This window comes from Antechinus flavipes, chromosome 2, assembly GCF_016432865.1.
Source record: "Antechinus flavipes isolate AdamAnt ecotype Samford, QLD, Australia chromosome 2, AdamAnt_v2, whole genome shotgun sequence".
NCBI lineage: Eukaryota > Metazoa > Chordata > Mammalia > Dasyuromorphia > Dasyuridae > Antechinus > Antechinus flavipes.
The window spans coordinates 335959197-335972555 of record NC_067399.1 but is presented as its reverse complement, the minus strand read 5'-3'; the positions used below and the strand labels follow the sequence as shown (position 1 = coordinate 335972555).

The window sequence follows — 13359 nt, the reverse complement described above, 5'->3', positions numbered from 1 at the left end:
TTTAAAATCAAATCAAAAAATATATCTTTAGCTTAAAAATAATATTTTTGTTCAATTTAGTTTACATTGCAGCAAATTGGTCTGGTTGCTGTTTTGTTGTTTTTTTTTTTTTTTTGTTTTGCTTTGCTTTTTTTTTTTTTTAACTCTGGAGTTCATCGTATATTTTTGTTCAGGTCACTGATTTTTAATAGAAAACTCTTTTCTGAGTGAGTTTTGGAATGACTTTTAATCTCATTTGAAAACATTTACCCCCTTCCTAAACCTTCTCCTTCCATTCTGATTTATCTTTTTACTGTAACTGTATTAAGTGCAAAGCATTTTGCTGTTACTATGACAGACTCTGTAGCAAATGAGGCTGCATTGAATTATTTAGCTTTCAGCTAAAGTGGAAGGAGTAAAAGCAGCTGAGTTGGTTCATGAAATCTTGAGTTAATTTGTCCATAGGCTTGGGGCTTTTATATTTTTTCTTTGTAGCTGCAAATTATGAATTTTAAGACAGCAAAGAGGGAAAATTATATTTAATTATTTGATATAATAATAAACCTATAGCAAAGAAATCATATGTCTATTATTGTATAAATTTTGTATCTTGAAGGATCATAAATATATTTAATATCTATATTCATAGAAGGTTTTTGCAATCATTAATAATATCATTTTCATTTATTGTTTCTTCAAAAATAGATCAAGATTTCTACTTAAGACATACAACTGTCTCTGTTTTTGAAGTTGGCCTATTTTCCTTAACAGAATATGATTGTTAATTTTTTTTAAATTGAAGAGTTCCTCTTTCATCTTCTATCTCAAGACACAACAAATGGATTCTTAAATCTGTACCAAAAATGGATTTTGTATGGCTGTAGTGATGGAAAGCAGAGCCAGTAAAGCCATAACTAACAATTCTGGTACTTGGAGCAAACTCAACATCTCCTTCCCCAGACCCTCATCAATAGAAAGCAGCATGAAAAGTTCCCACAAATCAACCTCTGAAAATAAATTCAGTGGCAAGAAAAGAAATGAAGGGAGAGCTCTTGGATATCAGGACACAGGGCTTCACTGGGGAAGACAGAGATAGTGAACAACACCCAAGGCTGCTACTGGGGAAGCTGCCATTGGAGGAAGCAGTCTTGGAAAAACTTAATCTAAACTCAATCTATTGTGAAAGTGGATAGTTTGGTAGCTTTCTAGTCTGCCTAATTATTATTGATAAATAGGAATAGGTGCTAAATTAATGTTTACTTTTAAATACTGTTAGCATTCCCTAAATTTCAGAAACAAAGTTATGATTTTTCCATCCTAGTTATAGCTCTTAGAAGATAATTTCAGTGGCACTTGTGTAACCTTTTCTCCATTTTATCTGCTAGTTTTTGAGAGATATGACAGTAGGAAGACCCAGAGAAAGGAACATAGGAGTTATATATGACAGAGATAGCCCTTTGGACTTATAGTGTCTGCCAAAGTTATGATGATTATCATCATGGTTCTGTATCTAATTCTCACCACAAAGTGAGAATATAGCGGTAGAAGAATATCTTTGCTAATTTCAACATTAAACTAGTTGTCTTTCAACATATATCCTAGATTTGCACATCTGGCAAATAATCAATATGTATGATAACTATAGAGGAAAGAGAATAGTGTTGACTCTAGAGATAAGTTTTATTCATTATTTCTAAGACAAATTAACCTTATATTATGGCCAAATTGCCCTTGACAATTTCCTCATCTGCAAATAGGATTTGGAGTAAAAATAATCTTCAAGGTTTCTCTGCTAGTTCGGAAATCTATGTGTACTTATGGCTTGGTTAGTAAGAAGCTTTTCCTTGAGGAAGACTGGAAAACTGCACAATTGCACTCAAGTAAGTAACTCGGATCGGTCTATATTCATTCTGTCGTGAATACTGGGAAGCCTGCGTAATAACTAAAACTATAAAAGAGCATTCATACACTTTTCGACTTAACTGCAAATTCGTCTAATATCTGTGATTCTCAAATCAAAGTGATAGGGAAAGTGAGAAGCAATTATTGGGTTTAGGAAAAGAGGAATGGGGGGGGTGAAAGAAACAAAGTGTTAACGCATTAACATATCTTTTAAGCTCCCAAGGGTCCTGATATTAAGCATAGAAAATTGTGACTTTGCTAACAGGTTTTTTGACTTCTCCTCTAGATTTCAATCTAATGCAGTTTCTTGAGTGCCTTTCTCCGTCCTCTTTGACAGCATCTACCGTTCTAGTTCTTCCTCTAGCTGTCTGGCCCTTTCCTACCAAACCCCAGAAACAGAACTGAGTTTTTGTGAAGCATTAGATCCCGCTCTTAGACCAGCAGCCAGCCAGCCAGGAGTCGCCTGTGGTGCATGTCTGTTGATTATCGTCATTGCGCTGTGTGATCACTACGGGACTGCAGGCTTTGCATTGGCAGCATTGCACAGTTCTCTCAAATGCATCAGTTTTGCATAGACACAGAAACACAGCCTTTTCTCCCATCGATCTGAGGAAGGACAAAGGATAGCTGATTGTGTCTGGGTCTATGCCGGCAGGTGCCTTCTTAACACCATGATTTTATTTCTCCAGAGAAATCAGCTCTTGCGGTTTGGAAGACAAAAAATAACAAACCCCAGAAGAGGCCAATCCCAGTGTATCCTACTCAGCAACCGTGCTGGCATGAGAACTGTCAGGGAGCAGGTGTATAGTTTTAGGGAGCAGAGAAGTCACCTTTCCCCCCTCAATTGGACTACGTGTGAAGAAAGGAAAGGTTACCGAAGTATCCCTGCCTAGGTACAGCTCGTAGTTACGTTTGAAAGAATTAGGCCCCAAACAAGGGAACTCAATCTTTCCTCGCCGCAGGGGGCTCTCCTTGGGAACGGCTGGCGCGCAGTTGGTGGATGTGTGGAAAGGATGCTAGCACTGTGGTTTTCCCAGGCTTTGCCTGCTCCCAACCCAAAAGCAGTACTGGAGACCAGAGGCAAGGAAGGGTCGGTAGCCTAAAAGGAGGGCCTAAGATCACGGAGGGAAAGTGGGAGGAGGGAGGCCAAACTATGGCCTGGCAGGTGCTCCCAGGGGCCCCAAGAGAATGATTGGCGGGTATGGAGATGTGGGTGGGGGTAGGCTGGGGCCGGGCCTAGGCGCTGCGGGAGCCTGTGGCCCCGCCTCCTCCGCCCCCGCCGCGGGACTATCTGGTCCCGGCAGCAGCGATGTCCCCCGGCAGGAATGTCCCTCCTCAGATAATGTTATTTATATCTCTGGGCGGGTCCGTGGCTCGGCAGCACCAGGCGCCCGGCGGCCGCTGTGCCAGGAGCCCCGCGCTGCCCTCCTCCCTCTGCGCCCCAGTTGCCCCACTATTGCTCTGGGCTTTAGGTGGCTGCAGTTTCAGCCCAAGTGCAGGTGAGGAGTACTGGGAGGGACGAATTAGGAGCCTGGGAGGAGGGGGTCCATTGCGTGGGGAAGGGGCGCACAGGGCTGTGGGCCAGAGGGGGCGCGTGACTGGAACGCGGGGCATCTGAAAGGAAGAGTGGGGTGGGGGGAGACAGAGCTTGGGGCTTAATGGGCAGCAGGGGCAACGGCTGAATCGAGTAGCCGGGGGTGCAGGGAGAGGTACGGGCTTCTGGTTCCCCGTAAAGCTAGGCACTTTGGAGTCTCGGATTCCGGAGTCTTAACAGCACTGTGCGGGTGGGGTAGGGAAGACACAGTACGGGTGCGGGTCCAGCCTCCAGGGCCGGGGCGGGGTTTTGTTTTGCGTACTCCCGACCTCCGAGCTGCCCCCACTATCTATTCTGTCATCCTTCCCTTGCTTCCCCACGCCCCACTTTCACCCTCTTGGGGCTAATTAGCTCCGCTTCTGTGTAACTTAGCATTCCCGCTTTTCGGACCGTAGGACGCCCTGTAAAGGGAAAACAGTGTAATAGGGTGACAGGCCCTGGGGGGCACCATACTTTGTGCATGGCTAGCTGCGGCGGGAGACAGAAAAGGTTCCCGGCCAACTGGTTCTCCCTGGCCTTTCTGCACCTACTCCAACTCCCGACTCTTCCTAAAAGAATACGCACGTCTTCTGAGATGTTTGGGATTTGCATCTCCCTGACCAGGACTTGACCCAGACAAATAACAGAAAGTCGGAGAAATAACGAGAACTTAGGTATGCATTGTACAGAGCTCCCAGGATCTCGGGTGGGTGGGTGGGAGGGTAGGGCTGCACTGAGTGGAGGAGGGTTAAAGTTACAGTTTCCGTGACAACGAGTTTCAGGTAGGGCCTTGATTTATAGCCTATTAATAACGAAGCCTCTGTTTGGAGTGAACAATTAGAAGTGCTGGGAGTTAATAATAATGCACTTAACTGTTGCTGGAGCCAAAAGAAAAGGAGTCACAGTTTCTGAACATTTAAATTTTAAATGTTACAGATGATTTGGGCGGCATGTGGGGAAAAGGGGGCGCCAATATTTGCATACTGAGAACACTCATTAAAGCTTAAGTGGGGAGATAGGGAGGCTGTCAGCCCAGAGCTGTGGCAGTTCCTTTCGAGAGCCAGAGTTTATTCTTTGCTTTCTAAGGAATGTGCCCTGGGTGGCACCTAACTGACAAAAGCTTAGTAACTGACTACAAATCGAGATTTCTCAGGTGTGGTTCTTAATTCTGCTCCAGACACGTCTGGGCTTCAGAGATAGTTCTTAGACGTATTCAGGGGTTCTCCATTGTTTCGATAATAGCAATATTACCGTGCATTTTTATATTCTTTTTGATATTTTACATGCCCTGTATATATTTATCATCATAACTTTTGAGATAAGTATAATCATTCTCATTTTTACATATGAGGAAATTGGAACGCTGGGAGGTTAGATCTCACGTAATTAAGGGGTAACTTGAACCTAAGTGTTCTGTCTCCCAGGTCTGTGCTATTTTCTGCTTTACTTTAGTCAACAAACTTTCACTTCAAAAACCACTATTTCCTAGGAGTAGGAAGGGAGAGGTTCTTACAGAGACAATGGGATCAGCGCCAAAAACAGGAATCAAGCGCACATGGACTTAGATTCCTGATCCCGGCACTACTTTTGTGACCCCTGCTCTTTGTGACCTTGGACTCATAATTTCTCTTTTTTGGACTTCAGTTTTCTCACATGTAAAATTGGCGGGGAGGGATAGTGGACCAGACAAATTCTAAGGCTCCTTCCAGATCTAAATTCTTTAATACCATGATGATTTCAGCAAAGATGAAGCTGGCCAGTTTACTTAAGTTGTAGGTGAAGTGCAATGGTTGAGATAATATTTATAGTTTCATGCACGTGATTCCGGTGATTGGAAGTTTGATTATAGGATGGATCCTTCAGAATCTTAAATTTCGAGGCCCCTGCTTCAAATTTTGTATCTTGGTCAGTAGAGAGGCTGAAAATCACTGGCTAAGGAAAAGACTGATAACTTTCTAAAAGATTTTAAGTTTCAGTCAATTAAAAGAGAAGGTTGGTGCTTTGAGGACACACCTATATTGTTGTAGATAACAGTTAAAACAGATTTGTTTTCTGGGGAGGCCTGGAAATAGCTAGTTTTGATGATGCACTTGAACAAAGGAATAGGACATAGGGAACGCTATGGAAAATGCATAGACTTTTGTGTTTAGTTGTCTTTTTTTAGGGTTGAACAGGAGCCTAGAGGTCATCTAGCCCAAAGTCTCAGGCAGATTTTTCTTTAGAGACCTTAAAATAAATTTTTTTGAAATTAGGACAGCTTTTAGTTGATAATTTGTGTGACTATGATTCTAACTATTCATGGCTGCAATATAATTCTAGCCCATATTTTTCCTGCCTCTATGATTGCTTCCTGAAACTTTGCCAGGCTAAAATACTGAGGTTTCTTTTCTTTCTGGTAAGAAGAGAGAGGGCACATCTTCTATTGTATAGTTCTTTTGCCGTAATGAACACCATGAATCTTTTAAAAATAGGAACTTAATCAATTTAACAGAGGAGGAGGAGGAGCATATAGTAATCATTCAACTCTGAACTTAATATCTTTCTAAATTTCCTTCCAGTTTTTGATAATTTCTGTACATTTTGACATGGTTATAATTAGTGGATACATATTCTCTTGACATTTTCCAAATCAGATGAGGCATAGCTTAGTGTGTGTTTGTGAAAGAGTAGTGGGCAAAATTGAGAAAGATATCAGATCTTTGGGACATCTTTCTTAACCTAATCACCAAACTACTTTTGAAACGGTTGTGTTTTGTGTATGTATGTTCTACAGGGAGCTCTGCTCACTCCTTCCCCAATCATACCCATATTTGGGTACTTATTGTGGCCTAAGCCCAAAATTCAGAGAGGCTAGAAATGACAGAAGGTATATTTTTTCCATAGCTACTAATGTTATCCTGTAGCCTCAAATTTATGGTCCATAGTTTACAAAAAATTTGAAAGCACCAGGAGTAAGAATAATCTTGTGGGAAATTTGCATCTATTAGGGAAGACAGTGAGATTCATGTACATAGGGCAGAGAAAACATCAGTGATAACACTGAAAATAACCAGAAAATTGTATTTTGTCTCAAAACACTTTCCTGACTTTTCCATTATTTGGAAGAAGCTGAATATGCCCTCTAGTGCTTAAAAAGATAGAGAAATTGAGGCAGGAAAATTAAGGGACATTAGTTTTAGGTGTCAGAATTGGAACCTAAAACCTCCTGGCCATATGAGACAGCTGTCACAGTACAGAAATGAGGCATTCTCCATTTGGAAATGCAAGAGTCAAGGGAAGGGAGGCAATTGGAAAGGTCTTTCATCAGAATAGTAAACCTTTCTTTGTTGCTCAAAGCTTTTTAGAATCTTCACACATTTTTGCTCCTTCCCTGTATGAACAAAATATATAAACTTATTTAGAATAATTCTTCCACCTGTGTTCTTGAATCTCTTTCCATCTTGTTATCTATTTAGCCCTAATCCATCACCAAATATTAAAATATTTTTCCATTAATCTTTCCAGTATATCAATTCCCATCTCTCTTCACTACTAAACCTAATTGAAAAAGTTCTCTCTCATAGGTTTCTTCATTTCTTTATCATCATTCCTTTTCCAGCCTCTTACAAACTGGCTTCTGCCTCTGTCACTCATTGAAAAAAATTCATCAGTGACTTCCTAATTGCTAAATTATAGAATCATGAAATTCTGATTTGATAAAGGACCATAAAGATCATATAGTTCAACTATTCTCATTTAAAGAAAATGAGGAAATTTAGATCCTAGGGGTTGTTATCTGTCAGGGTTACACTGATAAATAAGAAGAGCTAAATTTTGGATTCAGATCTTTTGGTTCCCAGGCAATCAAACAAATCTGTGGTGCTTTTCCCTCCATTGAACCTTTTCTCATTATCACCCTCCTTTACCATTTTGCGGTTTTGACTTTATGTAGGGTTCCCCCCGCCCTTTCCTACTAGAAACTCTCTTCTTCTTTATCCTTACAGATGACCACATTCTCTTGATTTTTGTCCTCTGCTCTCTTTTCCTTTTTGTTGATTCCTTATGATCTTTCTGGTATCTTAATGTGTATGTTCCTTAGGGACCTGTCTTCTGTCCTAGTCTCATCTCTCTTTATACTCCCATGGTAAGCTAATTCACCCCCAAAATTTCAGCTACTAACTCTATGGTGTTGACTCTCAAATCTATTTATGTATATAATTATGAACCTCTCTTCTGAACTCCAGACCCCCACCTCCTGCTGTCTGCAAGATATCTTATCTCTGTATGGCTATCTCATCAGCACCTAAAACTAAGCTTGTCCTAAACTGAGCTTATTTATCTTTACCCCTAAATCTCTACTTCCTTCTAACCACACTATCTCTATGGGATGTTATCACCATTTACCCGGTCTCTCATAGTCAAAATTTTCTTTCTCACTTTTCAGACAATCAGTTACCAAGCATGTGTGATCTGTCATGAAAGTAGCTCTCTTACTTACATTCTAGCCTTTCTATTACCATTACTATACCTGCTTATAAGTTTTCATTTCTATCCAACTGAATTATTGCAGCTTATTCCATTTTTTCCTACTTCAAAGATAGGATTTTAGCTCTAATGATGGAAGGCACCTTAGAGATCACCTAATTCAATCATTTTACAGAGGGAGGAACTTAATTCAATAAACATTCATTAAGCATCTACTGTGTGATGCTTAATGATTTATTTACTATGTGGCTGTCAGATTGATCATTCTTATGCATAGATCTGACCAAGTCACTTTTCTGATAAAAATTTTTTATGAATCCTTATTGTTTGGTATATAAAATTCATTTTCCTCTGATTGGCCCTCCACAATTTCCAATTTGTTTAATCTTTTCTGTACATTGTAAGCTCCAGCCAAACAGAGATGAACACTCTGCTTTCCCAGTCTGAATATACTTTACACTCTGCAATCTCCATGCCTTTGTTCATGCTGTTTCATGTGACTAAAATGTCCTTTGACCCCATTTTTTTCTATTGAATTCCTACTTTTTTTTAGATCTCAACTGAAATACTACTTTTCAGGAAGATCCCTTAAACTCATCTAGTTAATGATACTCTCATCTGGATCTCTCGTGACATTATTTTGTACCTTCCTAAGATACTTATCATATAATAATTTCATTATAGTTATATGTGTTTGTATTTTATCCCTTTCCTAGACTGTATGTTCCATAGGGATGTTATGTCTTACTGAAACTGTATAGTTCCTTATATCTAGCATAGTGCTTTGCACTTAATAGGGACTTAAATGTTGAATGAATGAACTGGCTCAAGTAAGTATTTAGTGATTATTGTTTTGTAGACATTTACAAAATATTCTGTTATGTTTCTCCCTTTTACTGTTCTTATTTCTCAGAATATAGACAGAATACCTAATTTTTTCTTTCTTTTTTTATTATAGCTTTTTATTGATAGAACATATGCATGGATAATTTTTACATTATCCCTTGCACTCACTTCTGTTCCGACTTTTCCCTTCCTTCCCTCCACCCCCTCCCCCAGATGGCAGGCAGTGTTATACATGTTAAATATGTTAAAGTATATCCTAGATACAGTATATGTGTTCAGATCCATATAGTCCTCTTACTGCACAAGAAGAATTGGATTCAGAAGGTAAAAATAATCTAGGAAGAAAAACAAAAATGCCAGTAGTCCACATTCATTTCCCAATGTTCCTTCTCTGGGTATATCTGGTTCTGTCCATCATTGATTAATTGGAACTGAATTAGATCTTCTCTTTGTCAAAGATATTCACTTCCATCAAAATACATCCTCATACAGTATTGTTGTTGAAGTGTATAATGATCTCCTGGTACTGCTCATTTCACTCAGCATCAGTTCATGTAAGTCTTTCCAAGACTCTCTGTATTCATCCTGCTGGTCATTTCTGTAGGTTGACCAATACGTATTAAATATGTTAAAGTATATGTTAAATTCAATATATATATATATATGCGTGTCCATATAATTATTTTGCTGTACAAAATGAATCAGACTTTGAAATAGTGTGCAATTAACCTGTGACGGAAATCAAAAATGCAAGTAGACAAAAATAGAGGGATTGGGAATTCTATGTAGTGGTTCATACTCATTTCCCAGAGTTCTTTCACTGGGTATAGCTGGTTCAACTCATTACTGCTTTATTGGAACTGATTCGGTTCATCTCATTGTTGAAGAGGGCCACGTCCATCAGAATTGATCATCATATCATATTGTTGTTGAAGTATATAATGATCGCCTGGTCCTGCTCATTTCACTCAGCATCAGTTCATGTAAGTCTCTCCAGGCCTTTCTGAAATCCTCCTCTTGCAAGAAATCCTTTCTTGCAGAACAATAATAATCCATAACATTCATATACCACAATTTATTCAGCCATTCTCCAATTGATGGGCATCCACTCAGTTTTCAGTTTCTGGCCACCACAAAGAGGGCTGCCACAAACATTCTTGCACATATAGGTCCCTTTCCCTTCTTTAAGATCTCTTTGGGATATAAGCCTAGTAGTAACATGCTGCATCAAAGGGTATACACAGTTTGATAACTTTTTGAGCACAGTTCCAAAGTGTTCTCCAGAATTGCTGGATGTATTTACAATTCCACCAACAATGTATCAATGTCCCTGTTTTCCCACATCCCCTCCAACATTCCGCATTATCTTTCCCTGTCATTCTAGCCAATCTGACAGGTGTGTAGTGGTAACTCAGAGTTGTTTTAATTTGCATTTCTCTGATTAATAATGACTTGGAGCATCTTTTCATATGGCTAGAAATAGTTTCAATTTCTTCATCTGAGAATTGTCTGTTCATATCCTTTGACCATTTATCAATTGGAGAATGGCTTGATTTCCTATTAATTAGAGTCAATTTTCTATATATTTTGGAAATGAAGTCTTTATCAGAACCTTTGACTGTAAAAATGTTTTCCCAGTTTATTGCTTCCCTTCTAATCTTGTCTGCATTAGTTTTGTTTGCACAAAAACTTCAATTTAATATAACCAAAATTTTTCATTTTGTGATCAATAATGATCTCTAGTTCTTCTTTCGTCATAAATTCCTTCCTCTTCCACAGGTCTGAGAGGTAAACTATCCTATGTTCTTCTAATTTATTTATAATCCCATTCTTTATGCCTAGGTCATGAATCATTTTGACCTTATCTTGGTGTATGGTGTTAAGTGTGGGTCAATGCCTAGTTTCTGCTATACTAATTTCCAATTTTCCCTGCTGGTCATTTCTTACAGAACAATAATATTCCATAACACAGAATACCTAATTTATTTTCTAATGTCAGCCAGTCTCAGCTACATACCATTCACCAGGGAATTCCTAGTCTTACAACTCATAAACTATTTTAAAACTCAATGTGTATAGGAATGTTCCCTTGCAGACCTATCTTGTCCACTTATGACATTCTGATATCATCTTCTTACATTCCTCTTCCTGGTTCTCTTGGCTGCAAATATAAATGATCAGTGCACATTCTTGACATGGTTGCTCTTTCTTCCTTCTGCCTCTTTTCCCCCCTCCCCATCCGTTCTTCTCTCTTCCCCTATAACTCTCTCTTTCCTTCCCCATCAATGCTTCTTTTTCTTCTGTCACAACTTTTTCTTCTCCATCAATTCCTTTTTCCTTCACCACCATGCCCTTTTTATTTTCTTATTCTTTTTTTTCACTTTCTGCTTCTTTCTCTCCTTTCTCCCCTCTTCTTTTTTTTCTCTTTTAAAAAATACTTTCATTCATTTCTGGTCATTTACCTCCCCTTTCATGAGTCTTTTTTGTAGCAGAAAAACAGTTTAACAAAACCAACTAGGAACCAATCGTGTCTGACAGTATGTGCAACATTTTAAGTCTATAATACCTCAGCTGTCTGCTGAAAGGAAAAAGTGCATTTCCTTATTTATTTTAGAGGGTATAAAATTTCACTTCTTTTTTTCTGACCATAATATGGGCTTTTTTGGCTTCATGTAGTCCAGTTCTGAGTTATCATTTTCTGGGTAGTTGGCAATCAAACAAATCCTTTCTGTATAACATTTTTTTTTAAAGTAGCAAAAGTCCTGGGGGGGGGGGGAGGAAGGCGCAGTTTGGATGCTATTAACTGCAGTCATATTATCTAGTATACTTCAAAAATAATAAAGTCTTTCCTTGGCTTCTGAAGAGAAGTTCCTTTCAATTATTCTTAATTCTAGGCTTCCTCCATTAATGAAGAGGAACAGAGACTTGGATCATCCAAAATGTGAATAAAGTGAAAATATCTGCAGTTGTCTTTAAAATATGTTTTTATACTTAAATTTGGATATAGTATATCTGATTTGAAAATTCACAGCCATTTAAATAAAATAAGCCAGACTAAAAGGATCTCTCAAAGGTAGAATGGAAAAGCTGATCAGATATTCTGCCTCTATGCTCAACTTTTCTCTGTTCCTTAAGATATTTAAGGAATGATCATTACCATCTTCCAGATAGGAGAAAATACTTGCCTAAGATTAGCTGCCTGTCTGGTACATAAGTATAAAGTTATCCATTTAATGAAGTTTTATTGTTTTGCCCCTTTACAAACTTACTGATGTAATTTTTTATTATGGGTCCTCAGAAAGATTGAAATTGTGGTGGTTTCCCTTTTTGGTGATACATTTAAGTGGAGTTTAGCTGGTTTCATTTGAGTGGGTATAGTTCAGAGATTTCTCTTTAACTTAACTCCCAAACTCAAAATAACCCCAAATGTATGCATGAGTGACATTACCATGTATTTGTATTGTCAGGTCTGTTCATATTGGAGGCCACAGATAGGGCCATAATGTTACATGCAATTTAATTAAATCAATATTAAGCATTTGCAACATACTTTACTAGGTTTTGTGGACACAAAGACAAAAGCAAAGTACAATGTCTATCCTCAGAGTTTTGTTTTGTTGAATATAAGTTCATACATATCTTTAGGAGTACTGTTTACTGACTCCTTCCCTAGGATCACCCAATTCAAGCTGAGTAATTTGTTCATTGATAGTAAGTGTCTGGATTCTTGATTTCTATTAGGGAATCTTTGGATTTTTATTAAAAATTGAAATTTTTGCTGAGGAATTGACATGGAGTAGAATAATTTATGTAGACTTGTACTTAAATACACTAAAAAGGGATTGTTCTATTGTGGGTGATTCATGACATATGCTTGTTTTGATACAAAACATTAGATGTTCAGTTGAAGCTGTGTTTTAGTTTGAAGTTGCTACTTAAATTTTTTTTTACATTATCTCTAAGTTACAGAAGGGAAAAATAAGATTTCTCCTGCTTTTTTTTAAACTTTAAAGTCTTTTGCCTTATTACCACATGACATCCCTATCAGATGTCATAAAATAAAGTAAGATTGAGTTTGGATGTTAGATGACTGGACAACTCCTAAGAAAAGAAGTATTATACATGGTTCAGTAGTTAGTATTTAATTGGAAAGGTGGTAGTCATTGAAAAAGAATAAAATTTGGATCATTATTGTATATGCTTATCTTTTTGATCTATCAAACTCTTGTGGTGATTTCAGATCTTGAGAATGCAGATTGTTTTACCTCATCAAATTCTAAATAGTCAAGGAAGTGAAAGGAAATGTCACAAGTACTTTTTTTTTGGTGGGGAGGATGTGGAATAGAAGGGATAGATAAGTGATTCTTTTCGTGTTTTGAAGAAGTCTGTCTAGTACTTACATCAATAAAATCTTTGTTCAGAAATTGCTGTTCAACATTATAAAGTAGAGGCCCTGTTCTGGACCTGTGATTTCATCATTGGAACTTCTGTTATGGAAACTTCCTCCTCCGGTGAAACTTTTGTGTGAATGGGAGCTCTGAAAGGTTACATGGACAGTGTACCCAGCTGGTTATATCTCAGAAGCAGAATTTGAA

General features: G+C 38.2%; 1 protein-coding gene across 2 annotated transcripts in view; it reads left to right on the top strand.

Annotated features, from left to right (window-relative positions):
• The first annotated feature begins 3190 nt into the window (after positions 1 to 3190).
• The window catches only part of SPTB (spectrin beta, erythrocytic), a 167416-nt gene continuing 157247 nt past the window's right edge, over positions 3191 to 13359 (top strand). The window contains exon 1 of one of the 2 annotated variants that reach the window (XM_051977816.1): positions 3191 to 3380. The gene's annotated coding sequence lies outside the window, so the exon portion shown is untranslated. Of the gene's footprint in view, positions 3381 to 3811; positions 4129 to 13359 lie in introns of those variants that run through there. The other variant, XM_051977817.1, reaches the window with a different exon arrangement.